The sequence below is a fragment of the Cimex lectularius genome, unplaced genomic scaffold (genome assembly GCF_000648675.2).
Source record: "Cimex lectularius strain Harlan isolate CLEC.00 unplaced genomic scaffold, Clec_2.1 scaffold168, whole genome shotgun sequence".
Lineage (NCBI taxonomy): Eukaryota > Metazoa > Arthropoda > Insecta > Hemiptera > Cimicidae > Cimex > Cimex lectularius.
In genome coordinates this window covers 945,485-952,070 of record NW_019392902.1, presented here as the reverse complement: position 1 = coordinate 952,070, position 6,586 = coordinate 945,485, and the positions used below count along the sequence as shown (strand labels likewise).

The 6,586-nt window shown below is 34.0% G+C and overlaps 2 non-coding genes across 2 annotated transcripts; both read right to left on the bottom strand.

The window, feature by feature from the left end:
* Positions 1-333: 333 nt before the first annotated feature.
* Positions 334-406, bottom strand: Trnaa-agc. The gene has a single exon. It is a non-coding gene; the product is annotated as a tRNA-Ala (tRNA).
* A 46-nt stretch (positions 407-452) lies between these two features.
* Trnaa-agc lies at positions 453-525 on the bottom strand. Its single transcript has one exon. It is a non-coding gene; the product is annotated as a tRNA-Ala (tRNA).
* Between the last annotated feature and the right edge of the window lie 6,061 nt (positions 526-6,586).

Genomic DNA, 6,586 nt, shown 5'->3' with positions numbered 1-6,586 from the left:
CCCGCCATGGGACTGGAATATTGTTCCATTCACCTTGTTTTATAGCATTCTTAGCCAACTTGTCAACAATTTCGTTTTGTTCAATACCAGCGTGGCCCTTAACCCAGCACAGGCAGGCCTTTATTTTCCTATGTTGTTCCAAGATATCTAAACAGTCCACGATATCTTTGATCATATAATTTTGGGAATTGAGATTATGCCCCTCTATAGCTTGTAGTGCACTCTTTGAGTCGGACATTAACTTTCTTATTTAAATTCACTAATTTCGTGGTCCACTTGACCAATTAATATATTATAATTAATTAAGGTTTTTAGTTGAGATAAAAAAGTCAATGGCACGAACGGGATTCGAACCCACGATCTTCGGCTTGCTACGCCGCTGCTCTACCACTTGAGCTATCGTGACCTTTATTACAATTAATTAAGGTTTTTAGTTGAGGTAAAAAAGTCAATGGCACGAGCGGGATTCGAACCCACGATCTTCGGCTTGCTACGCCGCTGCTCTACCAGTTGAGCTATCGTGACCTTTATTACAATTAATTAAGGTTTTTAGTTGAGATAAATCATTTGTCGTCGAGAATCCAATCCGATTACACGACATTTGAAAAATGGCAAAAAGGAGGGAAAATTCAAAAAGGTGCGGTTGAACTGGGAAGTTAGTGCCCGAGTGGATCGAGGTCACGATAGCTCAAGTGGTAGAGCAGTGGCGTATCAAGCCGAAGATCGTGGGTTCGAATCCCGCTCGTGCCATTGACTTTTTTATCTCAACTAAAAACCTTAATTAATTTCTTATTTAAATTGCGATTATTGTGCATTGCAGTTTATTACCCCGCAATTTGTATTTTCTTCCATTTCATTTTTCCGCTCCGGTAGCCTCAAAAATTCCTGAAAAAAGAAAGAAATCTTGCACGCACAATTCAAACATTAGCAGGCAAACATTTTGGGAAAAGGCCTAAATCTCATTATAATTTCCAATAAATTTGAGAAAGCTGAAAAGTGCTCTTTGAAAGGACTTATACAACATTATTTTTGTTTTGGATTACATTGTGTTAAATTGTGATTATTGTTGCATTCAGCTTCGAATTCATTGCAATGCTCTTGGATACGCAATGCTTTTAGTGATTCCATTTGGAATATGGACAAATAACAAGTCCCCATCCTGGAGTATGCAATTGTACTTGAAATTTATAGTTGGAAGTTATTGATATAAATCAAAAACACAGAAATATGGCTGATGTTGGTCGTAAAACCTTTATAATTGTCAGGCTACTGTTAAACGTGGGATTGCTAATTTCTTAGCATAAGTTATTGACGGCGTTGACTTTTTTTTGCAAGGGTATCTGACAGCTAGGTCATTTCAGTCCCGAGCGGAAGTAAAATACTACAACACACTCAATACACAGCCACACCAATAAATTCATTCAGACATATATACATTGATCGCACTCATTCTGTTTGGTAGATGGAGTACTCGATATTCCTCCACCTGTTCACTATAATAAACTAATCTAAATTGGGGTCGATGGGGTACTTGGGTAAAATTTCCGCCATCAAACCAAGTCATACACACAATTTAAGGGGCGATGGAGAACCTGCGGGCGTTGACTTTTAGTGTCGGACGGGTTTCTTGGTGAACCATGCTCTTTGATATGCGTCAATCATGCAACGTATAATTGTCCACGAGAAAACCATGGATTCTTCAAATTCAATCTGCATAATAACAACGATTGACCTTGTGATTTGTTTATCATTACTGCAAAAGCCAATTTAATTGGAAATTGCAATCATTTGAATTGGAACGGAATTCTGTTGGTATCACTGCATCCTATCCTTTGAATTTTAGTAAGTATATTAATACTATTCTACTAAAAATATGTTATCGTTTCGGTGGTATTTTAAACAACAGCAAAATGCAATTCTATAACAATCAAAAGCTAGAACATAAATTAAACGTAATTCATAATACAGCAAAATAATCACAATTACTACTGAACAGAAGGAAACTTACAAACAATTAAAAAACAAGGAAGGTCATCACATCTTCGTAGAGGTCATTAGACAGGTGAAAGAAAGACTAAATGCTGAGTTCACCGAGCTTTCGGCACCTTATAGTGCCATCATCAGGGTTTTCTCAAGGATGATGGCACTATAAGGTGCCGAAAGCTCGCTGTCCCCAGCATTTAGTTTTTTTTTTCACCTGTCTAATGACCTCTACGAAGATTGGAACCCTACATTGATTATCTGCAGGACGATCAACGAACATCATATTAACACATGGAACTTCACAACCTTTCACGTTTTAAAATTCAGAAGTTAATAAATCCAATTGACAAAACAACAGCACTACGTATCATATTTATTTTAAACTGACCCGATTCGGTAAAACAATGTTTAATAATATTTTACATAATTTATTATTGTTTATGTATACACACCTGTAAAACAAAATAGGTTTTTGTAGTCTATATCTTTGTATACTAAATAAACGTTCAATTGGAACACTTTTTTCATTCTGATGGTTTGTCTGAGTGGAACGGTCGTCGGTCAAGCCTTAACTTACACTGCCTATAGTAAAAATGAATGGTGAAGTTTGTATCTTCCTATCTTTACATCAGCGAAACCAATTCTGTAGTTTTTCCCTCTTAATGTATCAGTTGTTTGCAACTATAACCGATTTAGTAATTTTTACGACTACAGTAGCGTAGTTTTTGCGTCTATTGACTGTTAGCGCCTCCAACGAGTATCATACCGGGAGCCGAAGGCCCGACTGGACAACTGACAGCAGAGAAAACAGATGGACGCCACAAATTCCTGAAATCTTACTTTTTTTTTGTAAATCCTGACGCCCATTATTTATATGCTTATTTCATATTCTCTAAACATGCCCTGCAGTAAAAAAATTAAGGTGTGAAAGTTTCACATAAATCTGTTCCATAGTTTTCGTTTTTATCATATATATATGTATATATATATATATATATACATATATATTACATGCACACACATAAATTGGTAAAAAGTAGTTTACAATTTACTTAGTTTTATTACAATTAAAAACATTTTTACATTATTTTTTATTATTTTATATATTATACATCTATTACAACTATCTTTTCTTACAACTGTCTTTCAATTTATGTCGAGGGACGTGGTTGTAGAGCTCCTTCCACCTGAAGATGGTAGTCTGGAAATCCGTGTCGTAAAAACAACTTACTGTTTGTAGGAACTATCTTTTTAAAAAGATTGAACAACACTCTCACTCCACCATTTATCTTTTCTATATTTTTTAAGATAATTTAAGATACTCTATCTGTTTTCATTTAGTGAATATGAATCTGTCATCTGAACATCCATTTTTTTTGTATGTCAGTCTTTTTATTTACCAATTTTTATCTGTTTTTCACAATATGTAAGTTTTATAAAATTGTCCTTTTCTTTACGTTGTCCTTTCTATCGAAAATTTTTATCTTTTTAAAATTAAATTTCTGCTTATGATGCTTTGAAAGTCATGTTAACATTGTTTTTTATTTTTTATATTTTACATTATTTTTATACTATTTAATAGGTTTTTGTTTTTACTTATATAGGATAGGTCACAATTTTTACAATTAATTTTATAAAAAATATTATTTTGGTAATCAATCGACATTTTATTTTTTAACTTTGGTATTTTATTCTCCATATAATTTTTACATTTGAATCCCAATATATATCTATAATACAGATTTAGTCACCTTAGTTACATAAGTCATGAATTTGGAATTTTTCAGTTAAATAATTTTTTTACTGTCATTATTGCAGAGTTTATCTACTAGTTTTTTGTTAGAATTATTTATGTTGACAATCCAGTTTTTATACCGTTTCTTTTATTAGTTTATCGGCGCCAAAAAAGGAAAATAACAGAAAATAACCGAAGATTATCTCGTGTATGAGGTGGAGTAGAATATACCAATAAAACAAGGGAGTCTTAGTGACTTGCATCACTCTGTTTATTTCGCTGAACGATACTGAAAACCAAACAAGCAAGTTTAAAACAGACGGGTTTAATTTTGTTTTAACAGCTTTGGAAAACAAACAATTTTAAAATTTTTCTAAAGGTAGGAAAACTGCAGTCACAGTGCTCAAAGTCTATGAACTTAACATTTACATTTTAATGTAACATGAGCGCGGTTTTCATGTTTAATTTTATTTTTTAACTTTATCATTCCTTGATGAGCTTGTAACAAGTTTATTTATCTAAGTATATAAATAAAATGTATAGTTGTTGAATTGCTGGGTAATCAACATGTGTCATTTCAGATTAATTTGGTATCCATTTACGTTTTCGCGGTTACTTCTTTCAATTTATTATTCTTTCTATGTAAGGTCTTGGTTGAGATAAAAAAGTCAGTGTCACGAGCGGGATTCGAACCTACGATCGTCGTCAAAGATCAATTTGGTGTTTTCCTCTCTTTCTGACTCATAAGAATAAAACGTACAAAACCTTCGTTTTTTGAGAGAGGGGGTTAATACTGTGAAATTCATTAGAAGTACCGGTGTATTTAATAAGGGCATTATATTACAAAAAAGTGATATTACAATATTGAATTTTGTGAAAATCCCCGTAGGAGCCGTCCTAACACTTGGGTTAATATAGAAAGGAATATATCATTTAACATGACAAGGACACGATCCATTTGGGGTTCCCTGGCCGTTCAGGCCTAAACGCAGAGCACACGGATCAAAGCTAAAAAAAAAAAAAAAACCGAAGGAGATAATAATACATATAATTTACGAGTTGTTTCATACACCTGATACGGCTCAGTTTCAACAATGCCATTTGTTTCGGATTTTATGCCGGGTGTATCTTCATCCGTGGGCATATTTGAAGTCAGAAGGAAGCCTAGAGATCAATTTCATAGTAAGAAGGTTCGAGTGTCATCTCTCAATTTACAGCCGAGGCTCAAACTTGTATGGATTATTGTTAACGGCCAAAGTTGAGAATAACCGTTTGAATGATTTATTTCCTCTTGGGGGGAGGCATGTTAGTTTACTTATTTTAATCGAACAGTAAGGACGTTTGAATTTGATTGTAAATGGTCGTTAAATAAATCGATGGCGTTTTTTATGGTAAATTCAATGAAAAGTTCAACCTGTAAACAAATTGAGTCAACAATGTATGAACCCTTTTTTTTACCTATTGCTATTTTCCATGCAATTTTGCAATTCACTCCTCCGAGAACTTCTCTGGTTTTTAAGCGATGATCTTCCTCGATATGTTTTCTGCAGTCCAATTTCTCAGGGCCAAGTTCCAACAATTTTTGGCGCGTCGGCAAAGCACGAGGGCGAGTTTTAGCCCCGTGGAAAACGACCCCCTTACAATTAGCCAATGCTAGTCGTTTTTAGTCAATTGCTCGTTTCAATTTTGTGCCAAATATACTAGAATTACCGGTTCGGTGGGGGAGGGGGTGAAGCTCATAACAAAGCATCTGCTCCCAATCCTGCTAAGTTCTTGGGATGTAACCCGGCTGTGTTGACAGTGGGTCCCTGCATTTTCTCCAGGTCTTTCCTGTTTGATCACGGTTGTAGAGGACCCAATTTTCATCCCCAGTTATCATTTTCTTTGAAAATTGGTTTCTTAAATTGCGTTTTAAAAGAGAATCACAGATAGAGATGCGATACAGTAAATTATTCTCAGTCAACTCATGAGGAACAAATACTACATCGCTCTGACCAACATATCCTATGCGTTAAAGCTGTGTCCTTTATCGGACAACAATTGCAAAAAAAATGTAATTTTTGTTTATTTTTATGTATAGCTTTTTTTTTAAACTTTCGTATACTCGACACTATTTCCTTGTCCAATATTTTGTCGTTTTCAAAATCGGGTAGGTGTTTAGATCCATGTACATGATGTGATAGTCCAGTATTTCGTCTACTTTGATTTTTGCAATCTACTTTATGCTGTTCTATTCGGACACCCACTCTTTAGCGTTTCCCTTAAATATATATATTTTTTTTTTGTCACAATTTTTGCAATTTTTCTTGAATATTACATGTTCTTGGTCTTCCATCTTTTCTTTATTTTTCACGTTTCAGTGTAATCGTGATATTTTGTTACAATGTTTATATGTTATCAGAATATTCGGAGCAAAAGTACTAAACTTTTTAGTTTTTCGGAAATGTTAGGTACATATTTTAAGGGTTTTATTGATCGATATTCCGATAAGTTATTTTTGATAGGATTATGTTGGGTTCCCCCAATAATATCCGGTCATGACAAGGTGGTTTTTTTTCTTTTTATGAATACATAGTTGAATAAGGTTGTTGGATAGGAATTTTGGGTAATAATTTGTATGCAATATATGTATTATTTTCTTTTTATTCCCTTCCTAGTACCTTTCACGTTGCTGATTGACAGCATCCTAAAAATTAATTTGTTGGTACCATTTATCTTGAAAGTGAACGAGTGTCCAGATTTAAAATTGAAATATCCGTTCGTATTTATTTACTTTGTCTGCCAGTCTATATAAATATTTCCATCCTGTTGTCTTATCACTTTTACATCTAGGTATGGAACGAACCCATTCTCTTCCTTCTCAGATGT